Genomic DNA, 17,763 nt, shown 5'->3' with positions numbered 1-17,763 from the left:
AGCCCGCTTGATCCCAGGCGCGCGAGGCCCCCACCCTGCATGGCCGGAAGGAGCGGGGCGGGGCCTCCAGGCTAGGCGCCGGGTCCGAGCGCGCTGGGGGAGGGGAGCGCGGAGCCGACAGTTTCAGGGCAAAAAGCGAAAGGCGGGCGCAGGGCTGCCTTCCGAGGCTCTCTTTGCTTGCAGTTCGTCCCGCTTTGCTGAACGGGGAGTCGCGACCTCCGGCACAGGTGGGTTCCGCCCTGTGGATCGGCGAAGGGATGTTCTGGGTGGGCGCGATGAGTGGGTTTGCCCAGCCGCTGGCTTTCAGGCCTGGCGCAGTGAGAGGCGGCTGCTCGGCCTCGGGGCGTTGGTACTCACCTTTACCCCGGCAGAGGAGAAGGCCACTCGTGCCTTGCCGCGGGGCTCTCGTCACGGTTTGTGCGAAACACAGCCCGCCCGGAGCTCAGCGCGGGGTCAGATGGGCCTAGTGCTTGGGCAGAGCTGGAAGAGCTGGAGCAACCTTGCGCCGGGACTGACGCCCAGAGTACATTGTCTCCAACTCGACCGGACTTCCCCGCCCTGGGTCTGTCATTGACTGGGTCTAGCTTTCGGCGAGCCCCTACCCTCCCCCTGCTTCACTTTGCTGGGCAGCGCAGTGGAAGGTGGAAGTCGGCTGTCTGCAAGACCTTGCAGCACTGACTTTCTTTCTTGGTAGTGTTTTGTGCCCAGATTTTACCCTTTCTCTGCCCCTCCTGAGCAGGAAAGCTGGCAAGAGTGAGGAGTGGCAGGGCAGGGCACTGGGGAAGCTAGGCAAGGCAGCTCTTTCTCTGTTCTGAAAACAACTCTGAAAAGCCTATTTAGGCTTACTTACTTTACTGACTGCCCTGAAAACTGGAAAGAACATTCATTCAATGCCTTAGTTGAACGTTAACTCTGAAGAATGCTCTTCTGAATGCCTTACCATGAAAGATTTTAACCAGATGACAGATGATTGTCCAAAACCTTATGGGCTGAATGAGCATAGTACACTGCCTGGCAAAAGTCTAATCGTAAAAGACTTGGTGACTTAACTATATACTCAGGCACTGAAAGACAAACTTGAGCTCCCATGTGTGGGAATACGTCCATATTCCCTTCCCATACAGCAGTCTTTTAGGGTTGCCTCTTAGCTTGGTATTGCCCTTTCAGGAAACACTGTAGTAGAAATTACACTTTATTTTACATTAACTTAACTATAAAGGCAAAGAATTAGAAACACTACGGAAGGACATTGTACTGTCATTCTGATTCTTCCTCATTAAGGAACTGGTGATAATGATAACGGCAACCATATATTATGCAAAACACTGTAATCTTCACAACCATGAGAGGTAAATGTGCTTATGTATCACGATACTTAAAGAGGTTATACTTTATCTCATAACCAGTATGATGAAGGGAATTTTCAATTTGTCGGTTGAGTCTGGGGGCGTCTTTTGCGTGTCCCACCTCATTCTCTATTTCTGGGAAGGGTGGGTTGGGAGGGATCACTTCCTGGTTTTGGTATCTGTATCAGGAACCGCAAGCGGTTCTGTATCTCTGCTTGTCAACCCTGGGAACAGCAGTAAAATATCCAAATTGATCACTCACTGTCTGCAGTGTTTCTGGCAGCTGTGTTTTCTGCCTGCCAGGATGGTGGGTGGGTGGAGCTGTGGGCCCTGGATTAATAAACCCCCTCGGATGGGAAACGTCTCTTTCTGCTTGGAGCCAAAGTGAACATAGACCCACCAGTTGGGCACCATTGTGACCCTCTTTCTACAACACCAAACGTCCCCCATGCTCATATGGGCTGTACATGTACCTGCCATTGCCCACGTGTAAAGAATTTACAGGATGAGAGGCTTTGGGCAAAACCCGGTCCCTGCCACAGCTGCAGGGTTTAGGCAAGGAGTGGCCACCGGTATGAATGTGAGTGTTGTTCCAGGTGTGGGACCTGTTGATTTCCCAAATGGTCAATAGAGTGAGAGGGAAATTCTGATAGACGTCTGCTGAGCTGACCTTGTGGGTGAGTATAGGGCTGGTTGTTTGGAGGACCTGGTGGATGCGTTGGCCATATGTTTACTCTGTTCGTTCATTCTTCCACTCCAAAGACAATCAATGAACGCTTACTCTGTGCCAGGGTGCTGCTCCACTCCAAGAGGTTAGCAGCACAGGAGGACAGTAGGTTTGAGAGGACGACAGGAGTTCAACTTGAAGCATGTGAAGTCTGAGGCGTCCTCACTCTTCCCCATTCCCCGTATCTAATCAGTACAAAATCTTGTCACTTCCGCATCCTGAATATGTTTTTAAACCCATCCACTTCTCTTCGCCCCCACTGCTACTCAGAATTTCAACCCAGCAACATTCTTTTTCTGTTAATTTTTAAAATTTTTATTGTAAAAGACCCAAATCACTGCTTGACCCTCAGCCCTCATGGGAAAGCCACCATAACCACGGCAACAACGACAGCATCAACAACATACAACAGCCCAGTGAGCTCTGTATGACCCCTAATAAATTGTGTCAATTGACACAAACTTTATTTTCTCTACTTCCCAAAGTGTTTTTAAATTTTTGTATCGAGATATAATTTACACACCATAAATTTGACTCATTTTACGTGTACATTCAAGGATTTTTAGTAAACTTATCGAGTGGTGCAACCATCACTATAATCCAATATTAGATATTTCCATCACCTCAGTGGCACCTCTCTCTTGCCCATGTGCACTTAGTCCCCATTACCACCCTAGCCCCTGGGAACCACTAATCTGCTTCTTGTCTCTATGGATTTGCCTATTCTGGACATTTCATATAAATGGAATCACGCAGTATGCAATCTTTTGTGACTTGCTTCTTTTTACTTAGTGTGACGTTTTCAAGTTTCATCCATGTTGTAATGTGAATCAGTACTTCATTACTTTTGATGGCCGAATAATGGTATATAATATATGTATATACCACCTTTTGTTTATGGACATTTGGGTTATTTCCACCTTTTGGCTATTGTGAATAAGGCTGGTATGGACATTTACGCACAAGATTTTGGATGCACATATGTTTTCAGTTCTCTTGGGTAGGTACCTAGGAGTGGAAGTGCTGGGTCATATAGTAACTGTATGTCTAATCTTTTGCCAAAGTATTTTCCAAAGGGGCTGCGCCATTTTATATTGATTACATTTACATGCACCACCAGCAGTGTATAAAAGTTCTAATTTCTCCACATCCTCACCAATGTTTGTTATTTTTCCTTTTAAAAAATTTCTGGCTGCCCTTGTGGGTGTGAAGTAATATCTCATTTTGAATTTGATTTGCATTTCCCTAATCGTAATGATATTGAACATCTTTTCATCTGTTTCTTGTCCATTTGTGTATGTTCTTTGGAGAAAAGTCTATTAAATATTTTGCCCATTTTTCAATAAGGTTTTTTCCCTTCCTATTATTGAGATGTAAGAATTCTTTATATTTTTAAGATACAAATCCTTTATCAGGTATATGATTTGAAAATATTTTTTCCAGTCTGTGACTTATCTTTTCATTTTTTAATTGTGTCTTTTGAAAGACAAAGGTTTTGAATTTTTATTAAGTTCAATTTATCATTTTTCTTTTGTAAATTCTACTTTTTGGTTAAGAACACTTTGCTTAATCCAAGGTCACGAAGATTTTCTCCTATATTTTCTTCTGCAAGTTTTATAGTTTTATCTTCCATTTATGTCCAATCCATTTTGACTTTGTTTTTTTTAATTGAAGAATAATTGACCTACAACACTATGTTACTTCAAGGTGTACAATATGGTGATTTGATATTTCTGTACATTACAAAACGATTACTATGATGAATCTAGTTACCACCTATCACCATACAAAGATATTATAATGTTATTTACTATATTCCCTATGTGTACATTAAATCCACACAATTCATTTATTTTGTAACTAGAAGTTTGTACCTCTTAATCTCTCTTACCTGTTTCTCTCATCCGCCCTTACCTCTCTCCCCTCTGGCAACCACCAGTTTGTTCTCTGTGTCTATGAGCCTGTTTCTGTTTTGTTAGGTTTAATCATTTGTTTTGTTTTTTAGATTCCACATATAACTGAAATCACATGGTATTTCTCTTTCTCTGTTTGACTTATTTCACTCAGCATAATAACCTCTAGGTCCATCCATGTTGTTGAAAAAGGCAAGATTTCATTCTTTTTTTATGCCTGAACATTATTCCTGTGTGTGTGTATACCACATTTCTTTATGCATTCATCTATCAATGAGCACTTAGGTTGCTTCCATATCTTGGCTATTGTAAGCAATGCTGCATTGAACACAGGGGTGCACGTATCTTTTCAAATTAGTCCTTTCACTTTTTAGGGTAAATACCCAGAAGTGAAATTGCTAGATCATATGGTAGTTCTATTTTTAATTTTTAAAGGAACCTCCGTACTGTTTTCCAGAGTGACTGTACCAATTTACATTCCCACCAACAGTGCACAAGTGTTCCCTTTTCTCCACATCCTAACCAACACTTGTTATTTGTTGTGTTTTTAATAATAGCCATTATGACAGATGTGAGGTGGTATCTCTTTGTGGTTTTGATTTGCATTTACCCTCCTCCACAGGGATTAGACCTACATCATGGCCCAACAGCTGTCCCAGTCTTTTCAAACTCTGTCTCCATTTTCTCTCACATATGTTTCCCCTGATAAACCACTTGTACATCTCTTCCTGTCATGGCATCTCCTTCTCAGAGCACCCGAACTAATTCAGTTGTCAACATTACAAATTGGGAGATTTCTTATGTAATGTGCATTTCTGGCTCCTCTCAAATCTGGCAACATTCGGACTGTCTGGCAATAATTAGCTAGAGCTGAGTAGTGGCTAGGATTTTTGGACAGATCAAGCATTCTTCAGTTCACCGCTCTTACCACAATCCCCTATTGTCTCTTATACTTTACCTATTTATGTTACTTGCCTAGCCCCTGTGGGCATTTAATTTTGAGGCCCTGATGTAAAGGAGCATTCTTTTAACTCATGTAATCCAATATATTATTGCACTAGTTAAACACAGACACAGATATGACAGATAATCTCAGCTTAGAGCTTTCGTATTGGCCTACTTTACATCAGATATCTTCATGAATAATTCCCTTTTTCTTCAAATATCATTTTGCTCAATAAAGTCTACCCTGATCACCCTGTTTAAATGTCCTACTACCTCCAGCACATCCCTTTATCCTGCCAGATAGCTCTTATTGCCTTCTAATATACTATATAATTTACTCATTTATTATGTTTATCTTTGTCTACCTCCTTCCACTAGAGGATAAGCTCCATGAAAGCAGGCATTTTTGTCGTCTGTTTTGTTCACCGATAAATTCCAAGTGCCTAAAATAGTTCCTGGCACATAGTTGACACCCAATAAATGTTTGTTAAATGAATTGTGCAGGAAGAATGAGAGGGAGAATATGGTAGGCAAAGGAAACAACATATGTGAAGGCCCTGAGGCAGTGGGCAAGATAGATGGAGCCAATTATGTGAAGCCATTGTAAAGAGATGACTCAATCCTTTTGTCTGCCCTCAAGGAGCTTTCAGCAAATGGGAAGAGAAAAATAATTAAACAGGCAATTATTATATGTGTTGTAAGTGCACTAATAAGGGTATGCACAAAGAGCTGTGAAAACACTGGGTAGGCAGCTACTAACTCTTCCTAGGGGAGTTAGGAAGATTTTACAAAGGTGACATTTGAGCTAGGTCTCAGGCAGGAGAGTGACATGATGAAAGTGTTTTAAGAAGATTAATCTGGCAATAGTATGGAAAGTGGATTGGAATATGGATGGAATGGAGGCAAGGAAACCATCTAGTCTATGGCAGTCGTCCAGGTATGAGGCGATGAAGGCATCTATAGGAATGGAAAGAGAAGGACAAATCTGAGAGACATTTGGAAGGAAACATTGACAGGAGCTAAATGGACTCTTGGCTTTAAGCCTTTTAGGGGGTAATGCTTCTTCCTTAGTAATAACCATGAAAAGATTCAGATTGACCTATTATGTAATTGCTTATTCTGACTAGAATTTCTAGCTATGGCTGTTCTCCAAAAGTTTCTGTTATTATGATTGATACTTGTTGGACTTTAATTTACATTAAGATGGCTTTAGACTCTAAAGGTTGGGAAGCTCTCAAAAACATCATTTTGACTATGAAACAGCAAATTATTCTATTAAAGGAGAAATGAGGGAAACTATGGGGTTGCAAGGGAAGTTTTACAATGACCTAATAGTTGCTATTTTTTTAAGAATAATATATAAAAGATGGAAAAGAAGGATGAATATAACAGGTGGCACTTGCCTAAAGGATTAGTATTTGGAAGGTTAAGGCCCCAAATTACCTCAGGCTTGTATAAATACATATTTGCAAAGACAACAAGACCAATTTTAACTACGTTCTCAGAAAGAAAAAGTACATGTGCCCTGGGATGGATAAGTTTTAACTTGATATTGTTAAACTATTCTCAATGAGCAAAAGAATTAAGGAGAATAAGGACAGGTGCTTTAACGCTGGACTTATATAAGTATACTACCACTTCTAACAAAGGAAAAGGAGGAAGAGTTTTCAATCTACTAATCAATAAACTAAATATGTCCTGGGTTAGCTTCTAGAACAGATTTTCAAGTAAGTGAGTACTTAGAAAATTACACAGTGTTATCAACAAACAAAGACGTTCCACTCAAATCTAATTTTTATTTCTGATTATTAGAGGTGTTTATGAAAATATGACAGCTATAACATGTACATTGAATGAATGAATGAATGAATGAAACTTCAGCAAGATTTTAACAAGTCTTTTATGACCCCCTTGTGAACAAGAATTATGAATCCATGTTGATGGGTTATATAACTAATACAATTATGTATTAATTAATTAAATTACGATACTAAAAGAGTGCTGATAGCAGACCATAAGCAAAGGAAGAGTTTTAGATGGCCTGTTGCAAACCCTACCTTTGGCTTGACATCATCAATATTTTTATTACTTACTTAACTGAAGATTTAGAGCAGACATCTTACCAGATTTAAAGAAGCTATGAAGCTGGAAGAAAAGTAATTCAATCCAATGTCCACAAACATTTATGAAATTCTCCTAAGTACTAGGAACCATGCTAGATGTTAGGGTACAAAAATGAATGACCCAGAGGTCTTCACATTGAGATATGTCCAAGTATTACTGGTGGGAAAGACATAAAGACATATAATTTCAACAAAATATATTGAGAAGGAAAACAGAGGCATAAACAGACTATAGTGAGAGAACAAAAGAAAGCTACTAGTTCATTCTGTGACTTTAAGGAAGAATTCTTAGATGAGATGATACCTCCACTGATTCTTGAAAGACGTATAAAAGACAGAGTAGGAACGGCTTCCAGTTTGAGGGAACAAAAAGCATGAACATGAGTTTCTCAGAATTAGGAAAGTATAGTGGGTCTGGGAAACTATAAACAATGAAGTACAAGGATGTAAATAACAGGAAGTGAGGCTGAGAGGTAGCTCAGGATCAGGTAATGGGAGGCATTACGTAACACGATAAGTAAATTGGACTTTACCCTGAAGGCCCTAGGGGTCCATTCAAAAGGGATGACATACTAATATATATATTTTAATTCACCATTCCTACAGTGTGCAAAATGATTTGAAGGGAGGGCAAATGTGTGTATGGATAGATCAGTTGGGAGGCTTTTGCAGCCTTTGAGTGAGAAATAATGGTGGGCCTGGACTGGGATGGTAGCAGATAGAGATATAATGCAGTGGGTCAGCACTTATAAGAATGCCTGGCACCTAGTACATGCAAGTATCTGATACATTTGTAATAGGAGTCCTAGGAGAGGAGAGGGAGAATGGTGCAGAAACAGTATTTGAAGAGGTGACAACTAAGAGTTTTCCAAAAGTAACAAAGTATTGTGTTATTTTGCTATTGCTGCATACCAAGTTACCACAAACTTAGTACTTAAATAAACATCCATTTATTGTCTCATAGTTCTGGATGTCAGAAGACCAGGCATGGCATTACTGGGTTCTCTGGTCAGTGTATTAAAGGCTGAAATTGGGGTGTTGGGTAGGCTGTATTCTTTTCTGGAGGCTTTGGCTAAGAATCCACATCCACCCTCATTCAGATTGTTGGCTGAATTCAATTCCATGTGGCTATAGGACTGAGGTTGCTGTTTCCTTGCTGCATATCAGCCACATAGTCCTCTCCATCTTCAAAGCCAATAGAAGCAGACAGCAGATTCCTCTGCTGCTTCACTTCAAGTCTCCTTCACCAGAAAGATCCCTGTCCCTTTTAAGGGATTGCTGGATTAGGTCAGACCCACCAAAGATCATCTCCCTTTCTTAATGTCAGTTGTGCCATATACATAACCTAATCATGCATGAAGTCACAGATTTAAAAAGTGCTATAACTCAGAGCAGAATAAATAAAGAAAACCTCATCTAGATGTATTTTAATAAAGACTGCTAAAAAATAAAGAAAAAGAAACAATCTTAAAAACAGAGAAAAAAGATGTATTACCTTACAAGGAGTAGCAATTAGATTGGCTTTAACTTCTCAACAGAAACAATGTGAACATAATGGAACAATATCTTCAAAATGCTGGAGAAACTAACTGCTAATCGAAAATTCTATATCCAATGAAAATAGCCTTCGAAATGAAAGTAAGACGGATGTTTTTAGATGGTCCCAACTTACAGAACCTTCCACCAAACACCAAAGGAAATATTTAGGATCTTTAGGCCGAAGTAAAATGATCCCAAATGAACACTTGGAGATACAAAGTAAAATGATCCCAAATGAAAGCTTGGAGATATAAAATGGATGCAATGGAGAGGTTAAATATGTGGGTAGATCTGAATGTCCCTGTGGGATGTATGTGTGTGTGTTTGTGTGTGTGTATAATTAAAATACACAACAGCAGTTGAAGAAGGAAGATAGTTAATATAAATTCTTTAATTTGCATTATAATTTAAAAAAATCAAAGATACGTGTTATAATCCCTAGAATAACTGCTTTTAAAAAAACAGTAAAAGAATGTATAACTAACAAGTAAACAAAGGAGGAAATGGAATGATACAAATTACCTAATCAGTGCAAAGCAAAGCAAGAGAGAAAGGTAACAAAACAGGCAAGACAAATAGAAAGCAAATATTTGACTTCACACATTAATTAAATGACAAATCATGAGGTTAAAAAACAAAATCTAACTACATATGTGCTGTTTATAAGAGACAAAAGGGTGGAATAAATATACACCACAAACACTACCCCCCCCAAAAAAAACCTGATTTAGATATAATAATATAAAACAAGACTTTATGGCAGGTTTCTTTACTAGACATAAGAGATATTTTGTGATGATAAGAGAGGCCATCCACCAAGAAGATAAAATTATTGTTCTAATTTGTATGCAACCCAAATATACAAAGCAAAAATTGACAGATGTCCAGTAAATAAATTCAGTCATAATCAGAGATCTTAATACATATCCCTCAATAACTAACAGATCATAAGACAAATAAAACCAATAAGTATATAGAACAGTTGAACAATAATATTAACAAACAACCTAGTTGACAGACATATACAGATGACCTTATGCAACAACTACAGAATATATATTCTTTTCTGCACCCAGAAAAATAGATGATATGCTAGGCCATACAGCAACAACTTACAGTTGCACTGAGGGTTTTTTTTGCCACAATGAAATAAAGTTAGAAAACAATAATAAAAATAAAAATAGAAAATCCCTCTAAAATACGTTTACTTTTAAATAACCTGTAGGTCGAATTTTAAAAATCACAATGGAAATTAGAAAATATTTTAATTGGCTAAAAAATGAAAATATTGCATATCAAAACTCATGGTGGGGGAGGGGTGAATAGTCAGAGCACAGAGCATTTTTAAGACAATGAAAATACTCTGTGTGTTATTATAAAGGATACATGTCATTATACATTTGCCCAAACCCACAGAATGTAGAACACCCAGCGTGAACCCTAATATAAGTTATGGGCTTTGGGTGATAATGATGTGTTTATGTAGGTTCATCACTTGTAACAAATGTATCTCTCTGTGGTGGAGGATATTGATAATGGTGGGGATTATGCATGTGTAGGGGCAGGAGGTGTATGAGAAATCTCTATATCTTTCCCTCAATTTTGCTGTGAACCTAAACCTGCTCTAACAAATATCTTGCTTAAAAAAATGTACAGTGGGCAAAAGATCTTTGGACAGACACTTGACCAAAGAAGATATATAGGTGGCAATTAAGAATATGAAAATATGCACAGCATCATTCCAAATTAAAACAACAATGAGATATTACTGCACACCTGTTAAAATGGCTAAATCCAAAAAACTGACAATACCAAGTTCTAGCAAGGATGCAGAAGAATGGGAGCTCTCATTCATTGCTGGTGGAATGCAAAATAGTACAGCTACTTTGGATGACAGTTTCAGAGATTCTAGTAATGTTAAGTAAAACATCAATAGCACTCTTCGGCATTTACCCAAGTGATCCGAAAACTATGTTCACCAAAAAAACAAAAAAAGTGTATTTCTGTATGTATGTGTGGCAGTTGTGGAGATTTCAGCTGTATGTGATCTTGAGGTTGGTTCTCCAAACTGTTGATTGTTGATGAGTTTCCTTGAAGGAATGGGAATGGCAAATAATGAGGGAAGGAGGCTTTGACTTTTTATTTTATATATTTCTCAGTTGTTTAGATTTTTTTTTCTTTTTACAGTGAGGAAGTGGTTTTTTCTTCTAGTTTTATTGAGATATAATTGACATACAGCACTATATAAGTTTAAGGTGTACAACATGATGATTTGACTTACATCATGAAATGATTACCACAATAAGTTTAGTGAACATCCACCATCTCAATAGATACAAAGTTAAAGAAAAGGAAAAAAATTTTTTTCCTTGTGATGAGAACTCTTAGGATTTACTCTCTTAACAACTTTAGTGTATAACATTCAATGGTGTTAATTATATTTATCATGTTGTACATTACATCCCTAGTACTTGTGTATCTTATAACTGGAAGTTTGTACCTTTTGATCTTGTTCATCCAATTCCCTCTCCCTCCACTCCCCGCCTCTGGTCTGATCTCTTTTTCTATGAATTTATTTGTTTGTTTGTTTGTTTTTGAAGTATAATTGACCTACAACACTATGTTAGTTCCTGTTACACAGCATAGTGATTTGATATTTCTATACATTTTTAAATGATCACCCGGATAACTCTACTTACCATCTGTCACCATACAAAGATATTACATAGCTATAACTATATTCCCCACACTGTACATTTCATACTGGTGACTCATTTATTTTGCAACTGGAAATTTGTACCTCTTAATCTCCCTAATCTATTTCTTTCCTCCCCCCACTGCTCTCCCTTCTGGCAAACACCTGTTTGTTTTCTGTATCTATGACTCTGTTTCTGTTTTATTATGTTTGTTAATTTGTTTTGGTTTTTAGATTCCACATATAAGTGAGATCATATAGAATTTGTCTTTCTCTGTCTTATGTATCTTACTTAGCATAATACCCTCTAGGTCTATCCATGTTTTCACAAATGGCAAGATTTCATTCTTTTTTTTATGGCTGACTAATATTCCAGTCTGTCTGTGTGTGTGTGTGGGTGTAACATCTTCTTTTTGAACTCATATATTGATGGGATCTAGGTTGCTTCCATATCATGGCTACTGTAAATAATGCTGCAGTGAACATAGGGGTGCATATATCTTTTCAGTTTAGTGTTTTCATTTTCTTCATATAAATACCTAGGACTGGAACTGCTGGATCATATGGTAGATCAGTTTTTTATTTTTTGAGGAAACTTTATACTGTTTTCTATAGTGGCTGCACCAATTTACGTTCCCACCAACAGTGCACGAGGGTTCCTTTTTCTCCACATCCTCACCAACACTTGTTATTTGTTAGCTTTTTGATAATAGCCATACTGACAGGTGTGAAGTAGTATTTCATTGTGGTTTTGATTTGCATTTACTTGATGATTAGTGATATTGAGCATCTTTTCATGTGCCTGTTGGTCATCTGTATGTCTTCTTTGGGAAAATGTCTATTCAGGTTGTCTGCCCATTTTTAATTGGGTTATTTGCTTTTTTTAATGTTGAATTGTGTGAATTATTTGTATATTTTGGATATTAACCAATCAGATACTTCATTTACAAAGATCTTCTCCCATTCAAAAGGCAAATTTTTCATTTTGCTGATAGCTTCCTTTGCTGTACAAAAGCTTTTTAGTTTGATGTAATCCCATTTATTTTTGCTTTTGTTTCCCTTGCCTAGGGAGGCATATCCAAAAAACTATTACTAAGACAAATGTAAAAGAGCATACTGCCTATGTTTTCTTCTAGAAGTTTTCTGGTTTCTGGTCTTACATTTAAGTCTTTAATCCATTTTGAGTTTATTTTTGTGAATGGTGTGAGAAAGTAGTCCACTTTTGATTCTTGTGCATGTAGCTGTCCAGGTTTTCCAACATCACTTATTGAAGAGGCTGTCTTTTACCCATTGTATATTCTTGCCTACTTTGTTGTAGATTACTTGCCCATATAAGTGTGGGTTTATTTCTGAGTTCTCTATTCTGTTGCATTGATCTATGTGTCTGTTTTTGTGTCAGTACCATACTATTTTGATTACCATAGTATTATAGTATAGTTTGAAATCAGGGGCATGATACCTCCAGCTTTATTCTTCTTTCTCAAGATTGTTTTGGCTATTTGGGTTTTTTTGTGTTTCCATAAAATTTTATAATTACTTATTCTAGTTCTGTGAAAAATACCACTGATGTTTTGATAAGGATTGCATTGAGTCGCTAGATTGCCTTAGATAGTATGGTCATTTAAACAATATTAATGCTTCCAATCCAAGAACACAGTATATCTTTCCATCTATTTGTGTCGTCTTCAGTTTCTTTCATTGGTTTCTCAGTTTTCTGAGTACATGTCTTTTACTTTTTGGTTACATTTATTCCTAGGTATTTTATTCTTTTTGATGTGATTGTGAATGGGATTGCTTTCTTAATTTCTCTTTCTGATAGTTCATTGTTAGTGTATAGAAGTGCAACAGATTTCTCTATATTAATTTCATATCCTGCAACTTTACCAAATTAATTGATGAGTTCTAGTAGTTGTTAGGTGGCATCTTTAGGATCTTCACGTATAATATCACGACATCTGCAAACAGTGACAGTTTTACTTCATTCTTTCCAATTTGGATTCCATTATTTTATTTTCTTGTCTGATTGGTCTGGCTAGAACTTCCAATACTATATTGAGTAGAAGTGATGAGAGTGGGCATCCTTGTCTTATTCCTGATTTTAGAGGAAATGGTTTCAGCTTTTCACCGTTGAGTATGATGTTAGCTGTGGGCTTGTCATATATGGCCTTTATTATGTTGAGGTATGTTCCCTCTATACCCACTTTGTTGAGAGTTTTTATCGTAAATGGATGTTGAATTTTGTCAAAAGCTTTTTTTTCTTCATCTACTGAAATGATCATATGATTTTTTTCTCTTCAATTTGTTAATGTGGTGTATCACACTGATTAATTTGCGGATATTGAACCATCTTTGTATCCCTGGAATGAATCCCATTTGGTCATGGTCTATGATCCTTTTAATGTATTTTTGAATTTGGTTTGCTAATATTTTGTTGAGGAATTTGCATATATGTTCATCAGTGATATTGGCCTGTAATTTTCTCTTTTTTTTGATATCTTTGGTTTGGTATCAGGGTGATGCTGGCCTGGTAGAATGAGTTTGGAAGCTATTCCTTCCTCTGCAGTTTTGGGGAATAATTCGAGAAGGATAGGTGTTAACTCTTTAAATGTTTGGTTGAATTTACCTGCGAAGGTATCTGATCCTAGACCTTTGTTTGTTGGGAGTTGTTTTCATTCCTGATTTAATGTCATTACTGGTCATTGGTCTGTTGTTCATATTTTCTGTTTCTTCCTGATTCAGTCTTCAGATATTGTACATTTCTAGGATTTTTTCCATTTCTTCTCTGTTGTCCATTTTATTGGTGTATAACTTTCTGCGGTAATCTCTTATGATCCTTTCTATTTCTCTGGTGTTGGTTCTAACTTGTATTTTATTACTGATTTTACTTATTTGGGCCTTCTTTTCTTCTTCATGAGTCTGGCTAAAGGTTTATCGGTTTTGTTTATCTTTTTAAGAACCAGCTCCTAGTTTCGTTGATCTTTTCTATTGTAGTTTAGTCTCTATTTCATTCATTTCTTTTCTGATCTTTATGATTTCTTTTCTACCAACTTTGGGTTTTGTTTGTTCTCCTTTTTCTTGTTCCATTACATGTAAGATTAGGTTGTTTGGGATTTTTCCTGTTTCCTGAGGTAGGTTTGAATCACTATAAACGTCCCTCTTAGAAATTTTTTTGCTGCATCCCATAGATTTTGGATCACTGTATTTTCATTTTCATATTCATATTTTTTGATGTCCTCTTTGATTTCTTCAGTGACCCTTGGTTGTTTATTACAATGTTGTTTATTCTCCATGTGCTTGTGTTTTTTACAGTTTTGTTTCTTGTAGTTGATTGCTAGTCTCATAGCATTGTGTTTGCAAAAGATGCTCAATGTGATTTCAGTCTTCTTAAATTTACTGAGATTTATTCTGTGGCTTAGCATGTGATCTATCCTGGAGAATATTCCATGTTACTTGAAAAGAATGTGTATTCTGGGGCTTTTGGATGGAATGTTCTATATATACTATTAAGGCCATCTGGTCTAATGTGTCATTTAAGGCCAGTGTTTCTTACTGATTATCTGTCTGGATGATCTGTCTATTGCTGTAAGTAGGGTGTTAAAGTCTCCTACTATTATTGTGTTACTGTCAGTTTCTCCCTTTATGTTTGTTAATATTGCTTTATGTATTTAGGTGCTCCTATGTTGGGTGCATTTATATTTAAAATTGTTATATTTTTTGTTGGATCGATCCCTTTATCATTATGTAATGTCCATCTTTATCTCTTGTTACAGTCTTTATTTTAAAGTCTATTTTGTCTGATATAAAAATCGCTACCCCAGCTTTCTTTTCATTTCTGTTTACACGAAATACCTTTTTTCCATCCCCTTACTTTCAGTCTGTATGTGTCTTTAGATCTGAAGTTAGTATCTTGTAAGCAGCATAAATAGGGGTCTTGTTTTTGTATCCATCCAGCCACTCTGTCTTTTGATTGGAACGTTTAGTTCATTTACCTTTAAAGTAATTATTGTTGGGACTTCCCTGGTGCTCCAGTGGTTAAGACTCTGTGCTTCCAATGCAGGGGGTGCGGGTTCAATCCCTGGTCAGGGAACTAAGATCCCACATGCTGTGTGGCCAAAAAATAAAAATAAATAAATACATAAATACATAAATAAATACTTAATTATTGTTAGGTATGTACTTATTGCTATTTTGTTAATTGTTTTGGGATTGGCTCTGTAGTTTTTTAAATTGTTGTTCTTTTCTTCTTTTGCTCTCTCCCCTTGTGATTTGATGACTATCTTTAGCATTATATTTGGATTCCTTTCTCTTCTCTCTGTGTGTGTGTGTATCTATTATAGTTTTTTGATGTGTATTTACCATGGGATTTATATATAGCAAACTATATATGTATATATATATATATATATATATATATATATACATATACACACACATATATATGTAATTATTGTAAGCTACTGATCTCTTTAGTTTGAATGCATTTTAACAACCCTGCATTTTCACCCTCCTCCCCCAGTGTTTACTATTTGACATCTTATTTTGCATCTTTCTGTTTTATGTATCCCTTAACTACTCATTGTGGTTATAGATGATTTTACTCCTCTAGTCTTTTAACCTTCCTACTAGCTTAATAAGTGGTTAATTTTTCTACCATGACTGTATATATTTGCCTTTACCATGAGATTTTTCCTTTCATAATTTTCATATTTCTGGTGGTGGGCTTTTCTTTTCCACTTAGAGAAGTACCTTTAACATTTCTTGTAAAGCTGTTTTGATGGTGCTGAACCCTCGTAGCTTTTGCTTGTCTGTAAAACTTGATCTCTCCATCAAAACTGAATGAGAGCCTTGCTGCGTAGAGTATTCTTGACTGAAGTTTTTTCCCTCTCATCACTTTAAATATATTGTGCCACTTCCTTCTAGCCTGCAGAGTTTCTGCTGAAAAGTCAGTTGACAACTTTATGGGAATTCCCTTGTATGTAACTTGTTGCTTTACCCTTGCTGCTTTTAATATTCCCACTTTATCTTTAATTTTTGCCATTTTAATTACAGTGTGTCTTGGTGTGTTCCTTTTTGGGTTGATCCTGTTTGTGACTCTCTGTGCTTCCTGGACATGGATGTCTGTTTCCTTTCCCAGGTTAGGGAAGTTTTAAGCTATTATGTCTTCCAATATGTTTTCTGCCCCTTTCTCTCTTCTCCTTTTGGGACCCCTGTAATGCAAATGTTAGTACACTTGATGTTGTTCCAGAGGTCTCTTAAACTGTCTTCATTTTTTAAAATTCTTTTTTCTTTTTTCAGCTTAAGTAATTCCCACTACTCTGTTTTCCAGTTAGCTGATCTGATCCTCTGTATCATGTAATCTATTGTCGATTCCTTCTAGTGTGCTTTTTAATATCAGTTATTGCATTCTTCACCTTTGCTTGGTTCCTCTTTATATTGTCTAACTCTTTGTTAAAGTTCTCACTGTGTTTGTCCAATCTTCTCCCAAGTTCTTTGAGCATCTTTATGATCATGACCTGAACTCTTTATTGGGTAGATTGCTTATCTCCACTTAGTTCTTCTTCTGGGATTTTATCTTGTTCCTTCATTTGGAACATATTCCTCTATTGCCTCATTTTGCCTAATTTGCTATTTTTATTTCTATGTATCTGGTAGGTTGTTACATTTCCCAACTTTGGAGAAGTGGCGTTTTTTATGAGGCATCCTATGTGTCCGAGCAGTGCACTCCCCTCTGGTCACCAGAGTTATATGCCCTGGGGGTGCCCCCTGTGTGGGCTGTGTGGGCCCTTCTGTTGTGGGGGGCTGACTACTATGAGTGGTCTGGTAGGTATGGCAGGCCCTGTCTGGCTGATTATCAGGCTCTGCCTTGTACAGAGGCTGCTGGCCACTGGAGGTTTGGGCTGGGTCTCAAGAGGGATGGCTGCAGAGCCCCAGGAAATCCCGGGGCTAGTGCTGGCCCATGGGTGGGCAGAGCCCAGTCAGTGTGGCTTGTTGCAGGGCCAGTTGTCCCAGATCAAGCATCATCCTGCCAGTGCATGGGGCCAGTTCCTGACATGGCTGACTGTGGCATCTGATGTTACAAAGCTGGTGTCAGCCCACTGTTGAGTGGGTCTGGATCCTGGGGCAGCTAGCTGAGGGGCCCACGGTGTCTTAAAGCTGGTGTCAGCCTCCTGATGGGCAGGATTGTGGCCCAGGGAGGTCCTGGAGCTGGTGTTAGCCTGTTGGTTAGTGGGGTTGTGGCCCTGGTGATCTTGGGCCTAGTGTTGCCTCACTGGTGGGCAGAGTCAGGACCTGGAGTCTAGTACTAGTGCTAACAGGCTGGGGGTGGGTCCAGGTCCTGGTGCTAATAATCTAGAGGGAGGATTCCACAATGTTCCTTGCCAGCACCAGTGTCCTCATGGTAGAATGAGCTCCCCAAATGGCTGCCACCAGTGTCTGTGTCCCCAGGGTGAGCTGCAGTGTCCTTCTGCCTCTCCAG

General features: G+C 38.0%; 2 protein-coding genes across 3 annotated transcripts in view; one reads left to right on the top strand and one right to left on the bottom strand.

Moving 5' to 3' along the window:
• SPRY3 (sprouty RTK signaling antagonist 3) overlaps positions 1-2,690 on the bottom strand; it is a 128,015-nt gene extending 125,325 nt beyond the window's left edge. The window contains exon 1 of the mRNA XM_082376437.1: positions 358-2,690. The gene's annotated coding sequence lies outside the window, so the exon portion shown is untranslated. The remainder of the gene's footprint in view (positions 1-357) is intronic.
• TMLHE (trimethyllysine hydroxylase, epsilon) overlaps positions 79-17,763 on the top strand; it is a 44,186-nt gene continuing 26,501 nt past the window's right edge. Inside the window, exon 1 of one of the 2 annotated variants that reach the window (XM_082376412.1) lies at positions 79-227. The gene's annotated coding sequence lies outside the window, so the exon portion shown is untranslated. The remainder of the gene's footprint in view (positions 228-17,763) is intronic. The other variant, XM_082376413.1, reaches the window with a different exon arrangement.

Source organism: Balaenoptera borealis (genome assembly GCF_965194805.1).
Source record: "Balaenoptera borealis genome assembly, chromosome: X".
NCBI classification, from domain to species: Eukaryota; Metazoa; Chordata; class Mammalia; order Artiodactyla; family Balaenopteridae; genus Balaenoptera; species Balaenoptera borealis.
Note: the sequence above shows the minus strand (reverse complement) of the source record. Positions and strands in the feature narration are given on the sequence as shown.